Source organism: Gallus gallus, chromosome 3, assembly GCF_016699485.2.
Source record: "Gallus gallus isolate bGalGal1 chromosome 3, bGalGal1.mat.broiler.GRCg7b, whole genome shotgun sequence".
NCBI classification, from domain to species: domain Eukaryota; kingdom Metazoa; phylum Chordata; class Aves; order Galliformes; family Phasianidae; genus Gallus; species Gallus gallus.
In genome coordinates, this window is record NC_052534.1 from 47,532,779 (window position 1) to 47,552,156 (window position 19,378).

General features: G+C 39.8%; 1 protein-coding gene across 2 annotated transcripts in view; it reads left to right on the forward strand.

Moving 5' to 3' along the window:
* UST (uronyl 2-sulfotransferase) overlaps nucleotides 1–19,378 on the forward strand; it is a 158,334-nt gene that overhangs the window by 41,018 nt on the left and 97,938 nt on the right. The gene's annotated exons all lie outside the window — the stretch shown is intronic.

Consider the following 19,378-nt stretch of genomic DNA (forward strand, 5'->3'; position numbering starts at 1 on the left):
TTTATGGTTCAGCAAAAAAGTTGGGTTTTTATTTTAATTTCTTTTATTTCTTACTATATAATTACGTTGTTGATTTTTTTTTTTCACATGTACTGAAAACCCTCTGGATAGCACAGATTCCTGCTTTTGTCTGCGTGTTGTCTTGCTTTCTTTTTCTTTTTTTTTCTGCTCAGCTGAAAAAACCCCAACAAAACAGGTGGTGTTTCCAGCTGTAATTTCCATGTCTAGCTTGAAAATCTGTTTCACAATAAATGTTCACTGCTTTTACAAGTCTTTGTAGATCATAAAATTTTAGAAGGAAAATATTGAAAGTTTTTCACACATTCTGCAGTCTTCAGACTGCAGAAAAGATTGCTATCTGTAGTAATTCAGGTTGAGGGAGTTAGGCTCCTTTAGCTTGGAGAAGAAAAGGCTCCAGAGAAACCTCATTGCGGCCTTCCAGCACTTGAAGGGAGCTTATAAACAGGCAGGAGATGGACTATTTACCCATGCAGATAGTAATAGGATGAGGGGGAATGGCTTTAAACTAAAAGAGAGGAGGTTTGGGTTAGATGTTAGGCAGAAAGTGTTCACTTACAGGGAGGTGAGGCACTGGCACAGGCTGCCCAGAGAGGCTGTGGATGCCCCATCTCTGAAGGTGTTCAGGGTCAGGTTGGATGGGGCCCAAGGCAGCCCTGCCAGTGGCAGGTGGTTGGAGCTGGGTAGTCTTTGGGGCCCCTTCCAGACCAAGCCATTCTGTGAGTCTATGAAACGACACCACATTTGGAAAATAATCGTTTGGCAGGGGTGAAGAAGGTGAATAAAAACTAGTGCGTTTACATGCAGAAAGTTGTAGTACTGCCATATGGAGCTACGGGCCTCTGATAGTTAATATGTTAGTGATGATTTTCTCACCATTTTCATAAGTGTTCACCCTTTTCAGTTAGAAGCTCTGTTGCTAACTGGGGAAGCCTTCTGTAAACAGGTAGTCCCTGGGCAGCACAGTGGAGACAAACGTCAAGGAAATGTATTGATAGATTGAAAGTGGCAGTGATGGATGTCAAGGATTGCAAGTAGAGAGCTGGAAAATAGGTGCAAGAGGGGCAGAGAGGAAATTCATTTCCTTCTGTGTGGTATCAGGGAGGCAGGCTGCCCTCAGCTTCGAGTGCCACTGGTTACACATGAGACAGAAAATGGCGAGGTGGGAGGGGGGAGGGTGCGGGAGCAGTGGGCGTGGTTTGGGCAGCTCTGTTCAGTCAGAATGTCTGCAGGTGGTCACGGATGGAGTCCTCCTTGTTTTCAGGACACCAACTGGAAAAAAATCCAGTCAGATTTCTGAAAGCTTTAGATGTGCAAATGAGATCAGCTATGGTTCAGCCTTGTGGGTGGGCAGCAGCTCTCTGCTGGTTCATGGAGTAAATCGCAAAACTGAAAAAGCCCTATTACGAATTATGATAGTGGGACAAAGACAAGTTCCCAAGACTTGTTTATGTTCTGATTTTCCTGGCAAACCTATTGTACTTTGGAGAAAGTGTGGCCAAAGTGGAGCTTACCCACTTCTAGGGTGGACAGTGGATAATTTACCTCTTTCTCACACCTGCCAGCAAGTGAATTTATGAATGTGGTTTTGTTTTCTGCTCTGTGACTGTAGCAGCTACTGTCCAAATGGATTGCGTGCTTTCCAATGCTCTCTAATTGCGTGTGTACCTTGATGTGTCCTAGCAGAAAGTATCATGGAATGATTTAGATTGGACGAGACCTATAAGATCATCAAGTCCATCCATTACCTAACCCAACCATGTCCACCACTAAGTCTTAATACCCCCTGGGGTAATACCTCTTAAATACCCCCTGGGGGTGGCAACTCCACAACTTCCCTGGGCAAGCCTGTTTCATACCTAACCACCATTTCTTTGAAGAAATTCATCCTGACATCTAATCTAAACCTTTCTTGATGCAAGGTAAGGCTGTTTCCTCACATGCTATCACTTGTCACCCGAGAAAAGAGACCCACACCTAACTACCACTACCTCCTTTCAGGTAGTTTTAGAGAGCAATGGGGCTTCCCCTGAGCCTTCTTTTCTCCAAACTAAACAGTCTCAGTGCCTTCAGCCACTTCTCAGACGTCTTGTTTTCTAATCCCTTAACCAGCTTTATTGCTCTTCTCTGAACGTATTCCAGAAACTCAGTATCTTTCTTGTAGTGAGAGGCCCAAAAACTGAATATAGTGCTCAAGGTGAGGTCTCATCATAGCTGAGTACAGAGGGATGATCACCAACCTGGTCCTGCTGGCCATGCTATTTCTGATGTGAGCCAAAATGGCAAATGCCTTCTGGGCAACCTGGACACACTACTGGCTCATTTTCAACCAGCAAGTAGTCTTGTTCCTCTGAAGAATCTTTCTTACATCAAACGTTACTACTCCTGCCTGCATGGCCATGACAAATTCACCATGGCCATAGGTATGAGGACTGGTAGCGTAGGACCACAGCGTCTCAGCGTGAGGCAGAAATTCCTGCTGTGCGCCTGTGGGTGTGGAGAATGCAGTATTTTCCACAGTGGCCTTGTAGAAGGGTTCCTCGTAGCCACGCTTGCTAATGCTCCTTGTGGGGCTGTCAGCTGCTGCCTGGCTCTGTTCACACAGCAGCTGCCAGTAGTGATGGCAGCAGCAACATACCCTGGAAGGAGAGCATGATTGCTCAGCTATACTGGGGACATGGATTCCTGCACTGGGTAAGATGACAGTGCAGACACTGGTAGAACTGTAAAGCTGAGTCAGTGCCTGCTTGACTCAAGTTGCATGTTCACTGTGGACTTCAGCAAGAGACTCTCAGGAAGCTTAACTGGTTTTCTATAGCAAGTGAAATCTATGTGTAGCACTAGAGTGAAGTTGTCAGTCATAAGTACTGTATGTTTGGCATTGTGCTTTGGGGCTTTCCTACATTATTATTGTATTAAGGTGGTATTCCTAACAGCTGAAGGAGGTGCTGAAGTCTCATAGTTAAAATGTTTACAGGGAATGTAAACATATAATGGAGTGTAGTAAAAGAGCTAGCCTTGCACAGCATTGTTAATCTGTTTTAATTGGAGAAAAATTATATGCATGTATATATGTATGTGTATATATATATATATATATATATATCACTGATGAGTAGTGGGTTATTCAACTATTACTTTTAGTATTCTCTCTATCCATACTTTTTTTTTTTCCTGTAGTTGCCATTTAGGTGAATTATGGAATCAGGAGGAGATTCAGAAGAAGCTGAATCAGCAGTGGCACAGCTCTGCCACAGTTGTTCAGTATAGGACACTATTAGAACTCCAGAAACATTACTTTACTACTTTTTTTTTTTTTTTTTTTTTACTTATTGTGCAGAACTGGAGAGATTAAATGAAAGTGTGAATGTGAGTTTTTCTATAAGTGGCAGCAGCAAAACAAACAAACAAAGAAACAATGAAGAATAGAAGCAAAAAGATTATATATATATATATATATATATATTTACACACATATACATACACATGCACACACACACACACACACACATATATATATGTATTAGAACAGCTTTAATTCCTTAGCCGGAAGTCTCAAACGTAACCAGCTTATCACAGGCCCTACTTCCAAATGGCATGATTTTGACTCAGGATAGAACACAGTAAAGGATTGTTCCCCAGTGAATAATTTTGCATATGCCACGTTGTAGTTCTGGAGCATTTGAAGGTGTAGTTGATGATTCAGTCATAAGCTAATTCAATTTTAATAATGTCCTGGTGTCAGGGCTGGCTGCCTTGAAATGTTTTGTATCAGAACCATTACCATATGTACATTTCCAGTAAGTCTCAGTAGTTTTTATTAACTTTCTATCAAGTTTTTAGAGTTTGGAAGGGGGACCACGTGCTTGTTGCTATGTCATTAACTAAGGGGAGGGGGTGGGGAGGATGGTGGGGCAGCCTGAGCTGGCTCCGTGTGCAGCTTGGTTTCATGCTGAATGGTGGAGGTGGCAGAGATGCCACTCAGACCTGGCAGCTGCAGCTGTCATCCAGGCTCACCTCGGGGCAGGTGTGCAGGAGGCAATGGATGGCCACACACCGATTGTGTGTCTCTTTTGGTGCTGAGGGTGCTGCTGACTGCTGAATATGGGTTTGTATCATTGAGGTTGTGCTAGAGTGCAGCACCGTAGTTATAAACAGAACACTGATCATACTATCTAGAATGAAATGTTATTTACTTCATTTCACCCATACTCTCCATTAGTATTTACGTCCTTAATTGGTGAGATTAATAGCAGTGATCTTAATACTTATAACACATCATTAAGTGGCAACAGCTTCGGCACATGCTGAAGAAGGTGTCTATTAAGGATCAGTACTCTGGTTTTGTTTAATGTCTGCATTAATGCTTAGGAAGTGCAAAGTTAACGTTTTGATTATATTTGCAGATGATTCTGAAGCAGAGAGATTGTGAAAGATGGTAAGGGCAGAGATGTGTTTCAGAACAATCTAGAAAAATCAGGTTGACAGTAACAGGTCAGTACTGGAAAAAAGTGGAACTGGTGTTTTGGAAAAAAAAACAAATAGTCCAAAATGCCAAAATGGCACAGTGTTCTTAGCACTACCACACTAAACACAAAAGTCAAGTCAAAAACAGGTTGCCTACTAGACTGCAATGAAACAAAAAAAGACTATAATTTTAGTTGCATGAAAACAGTGTTATATTAGAGATGATGATATTCTTCCATGTGTAATGGCAGAAATTTCTAATCACTGAAGACATCGAAATGGGGTTTTCTGACATTTCTGCGCTGCCTTTATGAGTTTCCTGAAAAGTGTGAACTGCCTTCATTTATTTCTGTACTGAAAACAAATTTTGAAACTGTAAAATGCCTTTTCCTCTGTAAGTGTTTTAGCAGAAGCCTTCGCTCCTCCAGGATACTGGTGAGTGGCTTGGAGGACTAAAACTACTTTCCCCTTGGTGATCTTTGAATGAGTAAATTATTCCTAGACTTAGCTATACTATGAGATCACATTTCCCAACCTGCTCTAGTTACTTCTGATATTGCTGTCCTGTTCTAGCTGTGCGAAGCTCTTGTTGGTCCTTGCAATATCACGTGGAGTAGTTCAAACACAGGAAAGCTCTTCAGGTTTCAGTGTTGCTTTTTTTTTGTGTGTGTGTGTGTGTGTAAGCACTTCTGCACTTATGGATGTATACATGATTTGGGAAGCATACCTTGTCTGTCTGGTAATTTATGTTGATATTTTTGGAAAGTGGCACAAAATGTGAAGCATCATAAATTCCCATCTTAAAACAACTCAGGTTTGGGCAGGAAAACCCCTCTTTCTTTAAGAGGACAAGCAGTTTTGCGCAGCCAAGATGTAGCTTCCAGCAAAAATAGTTGTAGAAGTTCATTTGAGCTCTAATGACCTGAGTATCTGTTCTCTAGAACTGACGAATGGTTGAGAAAGGGATATAAGGGTTCTTTTTCTTTTCTCTTTTTTTTTCTTTTTTTTTTTTTTTTTTCCCTTGCAGGTAATGTCTGTAGCACAGTAATCCAGTGTGGTGATACAACCTATTTATTTGCTTCTAATGCTCCATCTGCCTTAGTCCCAGCAGTGACATTGGCATAAGTCAATATAGGCTTGGCAGCGTTGATCCTGTAAGTCCTGAAAAACACTGGCAAATTCCATAAACTCCTTAGCAACCATTTGGCTTACTAACATTTGTTTGCCAGTGCACCTCACCTGGTGCTTAATGCTTTGCCCCGCGTTTGGGACTCATCAGTACTGTCTTTACTCTTTGTTCACTCCTGCAGTAATTTTGAATGTTTTTATGGTATAGAATCACAGAATTTCTCAGGTTGGAAAAGACCTTAAAGATCATCATGTCCAACTATGAACCATATAAACCAAGAGTCGTGATTCCCAGCAATTGTGAAAGCTGTCTTCAGGCACTGTGAATATTTAACTTAGCAGAAGCAGTCAAGCTCCTTGCTGGTAGCAGTCCCAGGTTCAGCAGTGGTGCTACAAGAGGCCCAAAGACCTAACTCTGCTCCTTGAAGGATGACATTTTGTATGGGCTCTGGGCTTCACCGTGTGTCTGTGTGCCTACAGTGACCAAGCTGCCTGAGTAACCCAGGAAGCTGCAGTGTAGGACTAAGATTTTGCAATGTCAGTGACGAGGTGTAATATCCTTGTTTCTGTTTGTTTTTCCTTCTCCCAGGGAATTCATAAGGGATGACTTCTGTTTGTTAATAGCTTTCAGTCGTGGTACTTAAAATTCGACTAAGCGTTCAGTGAGTGCCATGAGAATACATGGTAAAAATGTATCCTGTTGTTTAACTGGGGTATGAAAGTGGAGGATATCATCAGATCTATAATTTGAATGCTGGAAGCAAGCAGAAAATTCTGAAATCTTTTACTGGTGTGGTGGTGGCAGAAGAGGGTATGCTGGTCTGGTTGGTATTACTCCCAGCCTCAGCAGAAGTACAGTAACTTAACACGAGACGAGGAATCTACAGTGAAGTGACTGTACTGTCCGTGGAGATTATAGGTAGAATAATCAATGATTTCATTATGATAATGGTAGCCTTCTAAATTAGTGCATCAGGGAGGAGGGCAGGAGAGAAGTAACAAATCAAAACCAAAAAGATTGAGGAGTACAAAGCTGGCCTTCCCAGTTCTGCTGTCAAGCTTTAGGCAGAATGCTTTCTGGGCCATGCAGGCTTTTTGGTTTTATTTTTGGTATATGCATGGCCTGTTTCCTGTGATCTATGTACCAGGCTGTTTGTTTTTAAAAAGCCAACAAAAGAAACCCAACTTCCCCACTTTCCACCCAGGGTGCAATGTGGGAGTCCAAGTCTTTTGAGCCTGCTGTAAAATCCTGTAGTTTTATATGATCCTCATATGGCTGTGTATGGGAACTGTTGAATCATGGCCTGAACCTCTGATTGATCAGCTGAGGCAAAGCACTGAGTCAGCCACGGAGCACAGGTGAAGACAATTCACCTGTGTGACAAAGGGGTGAAGCCTGGCTCTACTTCTCCTAGACCCCATTTTAGGGCTGACTGCCTCTGAGGAGGGATCTCTTTCTGAAGATTGCTCCTCTTGGCTTTTTCCTGCTAGCCTATGGCATGGGTGAGCATTTTCCATTTGTTTCTGATTATCACTTTTCAATGCAATAATCTTTCTAGCTTTACAATCTGTGGATACAAATCTGACCACACCACTCTGTATATTTGTTGACTGTACAGACTGCCTGTGCAAAATCCTATTTGTGTTCACTCACAGCATTTTCCATCTGAAAGCATTGAATTTATGCCTTTTCCTTTATGTTTCCAAGAACTAAAATGGCAGTGTACTCCAGGGTTTTTCCAGAGCTGAATGCAACGCTTGTTTACATCCCAAAGAAACAGTGAAAAGTCTAGATACATAAATCATAGAATCGAACAAATGAATAATAAGCTCTTAGTGATATTGGAAACTTGATGTGCTTTAATTAATTGCGAAGTTGGTGAGTATACTTATCTGAGGGCTCAGACCTGTGAGTATTGCTGGTGTAACACTTATTGCCTCAGTTGCTCTCATAGCTTTGCTGTAACTACTGTACAAACATAACACTTCACAGCTGACTTCTCTTAGAAAACATCTCAAGCACTGATTTGGATTTTAAGATTTGTGTTAGAGATATTTGAGGTAACACATTTTTATTCTACTATAAGGAAGGATTCCAAAGAGAAGGAAACTTCCTGGAATGGGAGCAGGAGCTCCGGGCCCAGCTGAGTCATCTGAAACACTTCACTGCTGGTGCGTTGGCTGTGAACGAACACTGCAGCCTGAGTAAATACACTGTTCAAGTCTGAAATACAAAAATCAGTAATCCCAAGACCACAGCATTTTGGTGACTTTTCTACCCCCTTTATTTACCCCCCAAAAAGTCCCATTTTCAATTTCCTAATTTTCATCAGTTTGGCAAGTTTTATTTTCAGTGCCAGAAGTCTCTGTCTGGCTAAAAAAGTAACAAAAAAAAAAAAAAAGAGTGAAAAAGTAATGTACTACTTTTGAGAAGGCAGCTAGGGGAATTACATTCTTTCTTAATGTTTGACAAAAATAAGTTCTGGAAAGCTCTTGATTGGTAAATAATGTAATACAGTGGAAACTGCTGTGGGAAACAAGAAGAAAACAGTGGAGACCTTTAAGAGGGCTTGTATGAAGTTGCAACAGCTGCTGAGAGGATATATTTTCACAGCTGTATTTTGTTTGGAGGTAGGGGAGCTGAGGAGCTGACACTCTGGCTGACCATAGCAGGAGAGCTGTTGGTTGTGGACCCATAAGGACATCAAGACCTGGAACACGATGACTTATGGTAGGAAATCTGGAGTGAATTCTTGAGGACTAGAGAGAAAAATAATGCTCCAAAGCCCTGACACGTGTCCTAGTGCCTACAGCTTTGTCAGGCCGAAGGTACTCAAGCAATCTGCTATGTCCACTGGCGAAAGGTTGTTTCTTTCATAGCAGGGCAGCAATCTGAGCACACCTGCTGCTGCAGCAGGGCAGGGCTGTCAGATGCACTCATATGAAGTAAAGGCAACATTTGGATCAAAGTAATTTCGGTGTTGGCATTATACAGATTTTTAGATGTTACTGGAAATTGAATTCTTTTTCCATGAGAATTCATCTAAATCGGAGTTTGATATTATTCAAACAATATCTTCTGTCTTTGGATCAGAGGCCTGAACAATCCACAAAAGTGTTAAACTATCCATGAGTGACTAATACCAGTACTGCAGGTACCATCCACGTATTGGTGTGTTTATTCTAATGCCTTTTGCCCTGCAGACCAGTTTTTCTATGTCTGGAGATGCTAACTTCCTTAGTTTTTAGGTAGGTAGTTTTCCACCAAGTAACTGGCTTCAGAAAATTCTGAGCATCTACCCTCTGAAAATGGACTCTTTCAATCTATCTAGCGTAGGAGAGGGCTGGAGCACCTCTCCTTTGAAGAAAAGTTGAGGGAACTGGTCTTGTTTAGCTTGGAGAAGAGAAGGCTCCTGGGAGACCTCATTGTGGCCTACCAGTACCTGAAGGGAGCATATAAACAGGAAGGGAAATGGCTGTTTACAAGGGTGAACAGTGATAGGACAAGGAGGAATGGTTTTAAACTGAGACAGGGTAGGTTTAGGTTAGATATTAGGTTCACTCAGAGGGTGGTGAAGCACTGGAACAGGTTGCCCAAGGAGGTTGTGGATGCCCCATCCCTGGAGGCATTCAAGGCCAGGCTGGATGGGGCCCTGGGCAGCCTGGTCTAGTGGTTGGTGACCCTGCCCACAGCTGGGGGGTTGAAACTCAATGATCATTGTGGTCCTTTTCAACCCAGGCCATTCTATGATTGTGTAGCATATTGTTCTGTTAGCTTTAAAAGTTTAGCATTAAAAGAAAGCAAAACCTTTGAACAGAGAACACATAAATAAATGGGAAAAGTTTTGACAGTTTCTGTGGTACTTCTGCGAATGCATTTCCATTATACATCTCCTGGGTAAGGACCCCCATCATGCTAAATGGAACTCGCTTTGGGGAAGCGAGTTCTGCAATTTGTTGCTGACTGGGAGTGCAATCATTTAACTTTACAATTACTGTACTTACAGAACCCCTGCTGTAAAGGGATATAAATCCCACAAGACGAAAGAAGAAGCTGTAAGAAAATTAATGGGTGAGACAGGGATGATCTTGCCTTTAGGGATATTTTCACTTAAGGAAGAAGAACATAAAGGTAAACTGAACTGTAGTTGTATATAAGTTAATATTTAAACTTCTTATGCATGGAAAAACATAACTCTCTAGACTTTGTAATAGGGGAGAAGATACATTGCGTTTCATATTTACACAAGTAATTCAGAGAAGTGTAAAATTTGATGCCGAATAAAGGATAAGGAGTTGTCTTCTTTTTACATATCTGAATGTTAGTTTCAGTATGCTGCAATTTCTTCGCTGTATATCTCAACCAAGCTCAATGGAAATGAGCTGTCCTAATGACAGTGTGCCTCCTAATAATAAAATAGAGTAATACAGCTAAGTTATATTGTCCAGCAGTAAATGATACCTTTGCGTGTTTTAAAAAAAATTAAAACAGTTTCATTATTGGTTAGGAGTCTCCCAGACATTCATGCAAAACAGATTGCTGCTGATACGTATAGCTATATGTAAGTGTACTAAAAAGCTTCTCTTAATGAATGTGTACACTGGAAAGCTAAATTTAGATAATGGCTGTTGTATGGTGATAATCTGCGTAGCACAGATGTTTTTTGTGTATTTTGGGATATCTCTTATAAGTAGCATTGGTCTACAGGAGGGCTAGTGAGTGACAGTTAGAGATCTATTAAACTACCATGTCTTAGTTGTGACATCCTGATGTGGTTTTCCAAGCTAAATAAAACACACAAAAGCAATATAGAAAGAAGGATTTTGCCTAGGTAATTGTTACCAGTAGTGAATGTTTGCATGTCAGAGTTTGTAAGTGTGGTCAAAGCAACCAAGAGCAGTCCTAAATAAACAAACATTGAGTCAAAATGCATTTTAGACCTTCTCAGTGTCTTCACTGAGCTGAATTCCTCACCAATAGGAGCAGGTGTTTAGTGTTGTATATGGAAGAGTAAATATTTCTGGGACAGGTACAAGAGCACAAGAGAAATAATGCCACGTGGAGAAATTCTTCTGAGGTTGATGAAACTTGGACTGCTTGTTTAAAAAAAAAAGTATGTCAGCAATGACAAGTTCTACATTAATATTTTCGAGAGATTATTTTAGTCTTTGGAGAGCTTAAGGCTACAGGAATTAATCAACACTTCTAAACATGGTGCCCACTGTTTTCCAAATATTTTTACACAAACTTTTGAAACTTGAAAGCATACGAACTGCTTAATAACTGAGGCCAAATTTCTTTGTTCACATCAGTATATATTTACTTTACAAGGGTTACGTTGCCTCCTTCACAGATAAGCCTGGTGTGGATCTTAGACTTGAGTAATAAAGGCAGCGTTCAGTTTTGAGGAGCACAACTTTTTATAACAGTTCATTGAGTTATTTAGGCATCTTACAGAATGTTTACAAGCCAGTCTAATAAATGATGCACTAGTAGAAAAATGGGTACGTATCTTGCTTAAGATCATGAGAAATAAGGCAGGAGGAGGAAGTTTCTTGTTTTTTTTTTAATCATGATGTTTGTGCTGGACACTTAACAGAGAAAGTCTTTTTGTCATTACAATGCATCTGCTTGAGTCAGGTAGAAAGGAGTTAAAATATCTGCATGAACTGAAGCCAGTAGCTGGATAGCGTGAAAATTGAGATGTTTGGCCAAAGAATTTATAGTAATGGAAAACTTTATATTAAATCATATTGAAGTCTAGAAAACCATCTGACATTTCAGTATTTTTTGTAATAGAGATTAATAAAATTTAATGTGTCATAAGAAATAGCTCATGTAAGTACAGTATGTTCCTTATGTTTCTTATCTGGCCTACTTACACATTCTGTATTGCAGTTGTAAGCTTCTAACAGACCTTGGCAAGAAGTGCTACTTCAATGCTTAATGCTCGCTAAGCCTTTTGAGGAAAGGAAACTAATAATAGTTAAACAACTTGTAATTTTTTTTTCATTTTATCTTCAGAGGAGAAAGCAACACAAAGATAGGCTCTTCTTATGCAGAGTGCTTTTGCTTTCCAAGGGGTGTATAAGTTTAAGAAAGAGTTTTACAGTGATCCTCTCATGGCACATAAAATGGGTATAGGGGAAGGAAAGGAGACAGGCTCATACAGGAAAAAAAATCCAATGCCTCTTATTCTGTTTTCAGTAGGGCATTTAGGATCAGAGAAGAAGAGAACCTGTGCTGTAGAGAAAGCAGTAAACTTAGGGACATCCATTTGGATTCTGCATGCCTCTCTTGTGTGGAGGGTCCATTATCCTAAATGTAGCTGCCTCTGTGAAGAAGTGTGACAGGATCATAACAGTCATATGACCTGAGCAATGCTGTGAATAGCATATGCAAAAAAAACTCACCTTCTTTTACCAGGATAAAAATGTGAGTAGTTCTTTAGAGCTTTCTGTAATCAACTGTCTGTGAAGTGTGTTCATTTTTTTTCTACTGTGAAGGGGCTGCTGGGGTCAGACCACAGACCTGAGCAGCTTCTTGGAGATGTGCCTCCTGGGAGAGGAACTTCCAACCAAGTGCCCAACAAACAATCCATTCTGGACAGCATTTGCAGCACAGTGCATATTAATGATAACAGCAATAAAAGTCTTCCTTGGATAACAGGGTGATTTGCCAGCTGGATGTTTTCTAAAATTCATTGACTTGCTCATTTTTAAGATGGCCTATGCAGGAAGAATAGAGAGAAGTGTATGAATGTATCTGAAGATATCTGCATAAATGCAGTGAACAGGAATAACGTTTGCAAGTTAGCCTAACTAAGCAAATAAGATCCTTGTCTCTGGAAAAACGTATGCAAAAGACCAGTGCTGCTCTCTGGTGCTGATGTAACAGGGAACTCTTGAGAATGGTATCATCTGGAAAGGCGTCTGGTTGATACAGCTTCCCTGGAGCTTGCAGTCTGAATGGCAGAGTGAAATGAGAATAGGAGGCCTTGCACTTCAGAGTCTTCACTGAAGCTTCATCATTATGTCCAGTATCCGGCCATTGTACCCATCTTCAAATTGCTGCCACTTTGGTAGGCAATCTTTAAAAAGAAATTTTATCTGTGGAATTGCAGTGCTTTAGATGTTTTTGGGAGTTCACTCAATTTGATGCCCTACTCTCTAGCGTAGGGGAGAGCGTGAGCATTAAGAGGGGAAGTGTCATGACTGTCAGCATCTTCTGTCCAACAAAGTTTCTTTGTGTCATGCACTCTGCAGGGCAGTAGCAAAAGGAGATTTTGTCTGATGGGGACAAATGGTCTTCACGTGTCCTCATATGCATCTCTCTGCAAGAGGAGGAAATAGGCCAATGCTAAGCTTTAAAAAATGTCTTCATAGGAAGATTAGTCAAAATGGATGTTTTGCCAAGCTAGTGAAAGTATTACTGTACATTCTGCTGGACTGGAAAGACCTTTTTGAAAACTTTTCACAGGGTACTCAAAGACATCTAAAGGAAGCAAATTGGTATTCACTTCCCATCGTATCTCCCTGTGCTCTTTTCTGCAGTTTCGCCTTCGTTTCCCATTCTGCTTTTTTGAAGATGTTGCTGAGTTGGAATTTTTACATTTCTATTGACTGAATTCTCTAGAGTGTTCTCAGACCATTTCATTGAGAAATTGGTCTTTTTTGACTGTCTGTCCCAAATGTTCTGCAGGTGTCAAATCTCTTCATTTGGTATTGCTATCAAATTTAATATCGTTGCTTTCTAATGCATTTTTCAAGTGATGAATGAAGGTATTGAATGATAGGACCCAGAACAACATCCCAGGGGAAGCTTGCTTGATTTAAAAAAAAAAAAAAAAAAAAAAAAAAAAAAAGAGAGAGAGAGGAAGAAAAAGAAAATAAAACTAGAATGGGAGCTGATTTAATTTGTTTGATCTGAAGCAGCACAGTGACACCTGTGCCATTCCTGGTAGTTTCTTGCTGATCTGCTCCTAACGATCCCTAGTGATGGCCAGTCCCATCCTCGAAACTCCCCACAGCAGTTTTCTGTGCTCTGCCCTTTCAGTTTGAGTGTTAAGTTTTGGTGGTTGTTTTCAGTGTATTGTCTTTCCAACAGATTTTCACTCATTCCTTTCCTGTGAATTCTCAGATAGTAGTTAGTGCAGATTGCCACAGGCAGTTTCCTAAGCACACGACCTGAATTTCTTTAAGCTCAGCTCACTTCAAAACATCATTCTTCAATCTGCTCTCTAACTTGACGTTTTCTATGCCATGTGAATCTTTTTGGTGCTCAACAAAGGCAGTTAGACGCAGTTACCAGTGTTACCTCCTTTTAACAGGTTAGGAAATAAAGTCAGCACCAGTGTTTCTGCCTGTGTGGTTTGAATAGGTGGCGATTCAGCTGTCAGTTTGCTGGCTCTTCTCAGCTTGCCCCTTAAACTTTCAACAGCTACTTTTGCAGTTACCTAGCTTTAAATATTGCTTGACTACGTATCTTGAGGAGACAGCTTGTCAAAGGGACTCCCCAAAAGAGGCCATGGAGCACAGACTTATATTTATTTGTGGAATTAAGTCTGCCTTTTTGTTGTGGTGAATCTTACTAAGGAAATTAACAAGTGAATACAAGTCATTGCAAAATATCTGGTGTACTTTGTGATGGAAGGTAGGATAAAAAATTTCTTTGAAAAGAAAAACCCCCTATTTTAATCAGCACTCACTTGCTGTGTGATATCAGCAAGCAGAATTTGAGAACCAGGTGAAAAACAGGGGGAAGATGAAGAATAGATTAATGCAGCTTTGAAGTGCATTTAGCTAAGAGCTACCTGGCAGCAGGGATAAACAGCAGCCTTTGTTCTCGTAGAGAAACGCGTTCAAGTGAAATTGAAATAGTTTGGCTTAATAGCTCCTCATGTTTTTTTTTTTTTTTTTGGTCATTAGGTTTTCTCTGCACTGTCTCGATAAAGGGGGCTGTTCTTCAAGCGCAAGAAAATACCTGTTATGGTTGTTTTTTCTTACTCAATTTCATTTTCTTTCTTCTTTCTATCCTCAGTGGTAGTATAGCAGTTTATTGACAAAACAAACAGTAAAATGAAACACAGGCCTATGCGTTCACTGTGGAAAGATTTGTTAACTTTCTGTAGCAGGCAGGTTGAAACAGAGCGTAACCACTCAGTGCAGGGCAGTTGTGCCTTCTGGAGTCTCCTCTCTCTACAAGTGGTGGGCTGTGCCTATCATCTGCTGTCCCCTGTCCTGCCTGCACCTCTGCTGCACATGCAGGTTAGGAAGGGTCTCCCAGAAAATCTGAACACAAAATACGCAGCTACTTGTCATGCATATAGGAAGAATGCATCTTCTTGTTGTTCAGAATAGAAACATGTTGTACTTCTTGACTTCAGACTGCCTGGTTCTGTATGAGTTTGTAAGATGGAAGAACTTTTCTCCTTATTTGAGAGCAGTTTTAGCCAGGAGCTTTCATTATCAAATATTCAGATTCTATTTCATCTGGCCAGAATTTCTAAATGTTTATTAAAATGTATCTTTCATCTTGTACGATTATGGACTGGAAAGTTTGTCATTAGAGGGTAGGAGCAAAGCAAGAAGCATTAGGAATGTTGCAGATAAACCAAAGCCTGTGACACTTCCGCTATAGTGCTTGTTGTAGTTCACACCATTCTGATAGATGTGGTCATATCAGAACTTCAGTTTGTTATTTGAACTAAACCACAGAAAGTTTTGAATGTCTTCTTTTATTTGTTGTAGTTATATATTCAGTGTGTTTGAGTGTAACAAATGCATATAGTGTGGACATTTTTCCTAAGAAAAGAAATCTATGAAATTCCTAAGGAATGGATCTATAAAATAAGCTAACTCCGTAGTCTGAATACATTAAAAGGGAAGCTTATAAACAGTAGCGGATTTGGACAAACTGGTAGGTATAAAGAAAGTCAATACTTACATATATATAAAATTATTTTATTTCCTTTAGGATCTTTCTCTGATGTATATTCTACATTGCTTTAGAACCTATGCTTATTTAAACCCTTCATGTCTGTGCAGTAGCAGTATTTTCATGTACATTACATATGCAGGGTTTCGACTATGTCCTCACAAACTCTTCTTGAGTGCCAGTTTATTTCCTCTTTGTATTATAGAGAGAAAACTTGTAGGTAAACGAATCTGAACTGTATCTTAATGAAGTTTCCTATGTTCAGAGACTGGAAAGTAACACCAAATAGGTGTTTTGGTCATCTTTCAGTTTCTGTGTTTCATTGCATGCAGTGACACAGAATGAATTTAATACATATTTTGGGGGTTATTTGGGGAGGTATTTATGACGTTAAAAATCAGAAATAACCAAGTTATTTTGAAAGGCAAGGAAGAAAGCAGCAAAATCCATTTCAGAATGTTTTTTATAAAAATAATACTCGCTGTATGTTTTTTCAACTTCAAATAAAAATTTTTCCAGCGTGTTAGTCTTACACTGAGGAAACCACTTGTAGGTGCAGGAGCTTTTATGTACGATGGAAGAAAATGCAGTAAATCACTCTGTATTCCAGTGCACACTGGTCTGTAGGGTTTTACTGTGTTAATCTTCTCTGCACACCTGTGGAAAAAATGTTCTCTCTTTAAACTGTTACAGCTCTGCTGACCTCAGCATAGGAGTTTTCCTTTTGCATTAGACTTGAGCTGGGCAACATCACTATGCTAAACTGATAGTTGTAGTCCGTGTCCCCCTTCCTGCCTTTGATCCATGAGGGGCTCCTTGAAATGTTGACTTAGAATATTCTACTATTTCATATGTGTAAAATCTATACATTTTAAGGATGTCTTCTGCTCCCTTAGAAAAAGAAACAGAAACCTATAAAATGTAGAAGACCAAGAACACCGTGGCACCTCAAGTCTATTACTTCTGGCTGGTCTAGGTATCATGGGCATCCTGTTCAAGTTAATGCTGTTACCCGTGGAGCCTTCACAGTCTTTATAGTACTGAGAAATTGTTCATGATGAAGAGAGAAGAGTAAGTGTAGTAAAAACTGACAGTTGACACTGGACAACCGTTTGTCTGAACTAATGTTGACTAATGGGGTGGATTTTCAGGTTTTTATTTAAATAACTTTTGTCTGGAAGCTGAGCAGAATGAATCCTCTTCTGAGTCGTCATTGGCGCTTCTATTTATTTTGAAGGTGCAGTCCTTAAAGATTAGGAGTACTTCATGGACAGCCATTCTTCAAAGCCCTCATTTCTAATACAGAAAACTCATCAGACAACTATTACACTGCTTCTTTCCATTAGACCCCAGAGGATCCACAGGATGGTATGCCAATAAAGAATGCATTGGCTACTAGAAATTCGAGGCAGCAATCAAGTGAAGAGAACAGACTGGGATTTTCAAAAGACATGATAGATTTGGCAGTAGCTGCATCCCAGGTCCCTTAGACGGCTTCTTGTGATCTCTACCAAGGGGAAACTCTGCTCCAGGAAAATAGTAAAAATGCCACATTTTCCATGTTGTCTTCATCTCCTTTAATAGCTCAGCTTTTTCTACATGATATCTAAATTGTTCCAGTGAAGTGACTGTGTTTCAGTTACTTCAGTTACTATTGAAGGATCTTCAGTTCATGCATAGACCCATTTACCACCACCTTCCCTTGCTCTTCAGTCTTTTTTTTGTTTCCCCATGATTACAACTAGTCTCGTCTTCTGTAGTTATGAACTGCACACAGTCATATTTGTCCTTAATACTGGAAAATGACCATATTTCTCTGCTTAAACTTGGCTTGCTTCAAGCAAAAACCCCCACTCTTCTGTGATTCTAAGAAAAAAGGAACATAACCGCAAGGTTTCCCCAAAGATTTTGCATACATCTGATTCACTTAACCGCAAAAACAATAAATTATGGAGAAAATTGGGCTGCTTCCATATATTCACCATGTTCTGTAATAAAACGATTTGTTGTTTTTTTTTTTTATCCTGGGAGAAACTGGAGACAACTGTGTTCAGTGAGCACAACTGTGTGCTTGCGCATGTTTGTGGAATACATAATGCCACTGGTCTGACTGTTGAGTAGTCTTTTTACTTTGTTGTTTCTAGTGATTTACTGTTGTGTTATTAAAGAAAGGTAGAATATATTGTAAGGCAGAAAAAAATGTATTTTTAAAAGTATAAATACTTCTCTCTGGAAAAAAAAGTGTTGAAGTATCTTGTTGGGTGACAGACAAGATTAAGAGCTTTATTAAAGGAGTTTAGAAAAATCCTCTTAAATTCAATTAAATAGGTTGCTTCAGAACAGTGGGCTAAATTCTTAATGAAAAGTGATGATCTCTTCTATCGCTGTGCTAGATCCACTACAGAGAGCATTTTCTTTTGCTGTGACGCTTATTGAAGTCAAACACGTGTTTGTATAATGTTCTAGTTGTTGTCTGTGCCAAAGCATGTAAAAGCTGCGTAGTTATATTCTCTCTCTTATGTTAGCTTGCTGTGTTGATGTACTTGTAGTAAACACTTCAGCTGATGAACAGTGGTTCCAGTATTTATGGTATTCATTCCTCAGTCCCTGATTTTTACTGTGCCGTTTTCCATTTTGTACTTCTTTGTCATTTCTTGGTAGAAATTGTTCATGGATTGGCTTCACCATGATGTTTATTCGCTGCTGCAATACCTACCATGCTGATTTTTCTACTGTTTTTAAACTAACATAATCTGGTACATGTTCTATGAAAACTGGCTCTGAAAGTTCATAAAACTTGTAAATATCCAACTCAGGAGCCTTATGCTTTTCATGGCCTATTCTTGTTTAAGATATCATTCTTTCCTGCAGGTTTACTGCGGAAAATTCTGAGCGTGGTGGATATTTTGCAGGATATTTTTGCACACATTAAGGCTCAAGTATAGTGTGGCCCTGATTTTGCCATCCAAAGGGAAGCTTTATTAAGAAAATAAGAGAAAAGGAGCTTTATAAAATGGATCAAATTTTTACTATTAAGTGGATACAACAGTAACTAGACTGTGCTATAATAATAATAGGAGCAGAAATCAAGCCTGCTGAATGCATGTTTAATGCTAGGAATACTGAGGTGTAATTATAATAATTAGAAACTGAGGGAATATATATAATTAGAAACAGGAGGGAAAATGCAGCGTGCATAGAAAAAGCATAGACTGCTGATACAGAAAGGTGAAATTGGTTAAGATATTGGCTCCTTAATTTTAAAGAATACAGGAAGCTTTCGGAGTAATATTTTTCAAACTTTCTTGATACTGCATTCTAAGATATCATATAAACAATGACTGTAACTATCTGTTTTTCAATAGAAGGCAATTCAAAGAGAGGGACTCTTTGGTGCCTTGTTATGTCTTACCCCAGCCAGCTGGTTGGTGTTCCTCGAGAGGCAGCATCTGCTGCTCCTTGAACACCTCTATAGTCAAGATGCTCACTGATGGGCCAGGCTTTTTACAGTCCTCACGGTGGTGTTTGAGTATCTAGTAGACTCTTTTAAAGGTTATTCTTATAGTCCATACTGATGTAACATTAGTACTGAAGTATTGTTTTATGCCTTTGGTATGAGGATGGCGGAGAGGAGAGGAGAGGGGTGCGGGGCCTGAGGAGAACTTCTCAGCCTGCCTGAAGTGTTTGTACTCTACTGGGAAAGCTCATCCTTGTTTATCCGTGTAGACTTGTAAGTAATGGGTACAAAGTCTGAAATTGTTGCCTTTTTTTTTATGGTTGCTAGCTAAAAAGGGAGCACTTTAAAAATTTAGGAACTTTTTTTCTGAA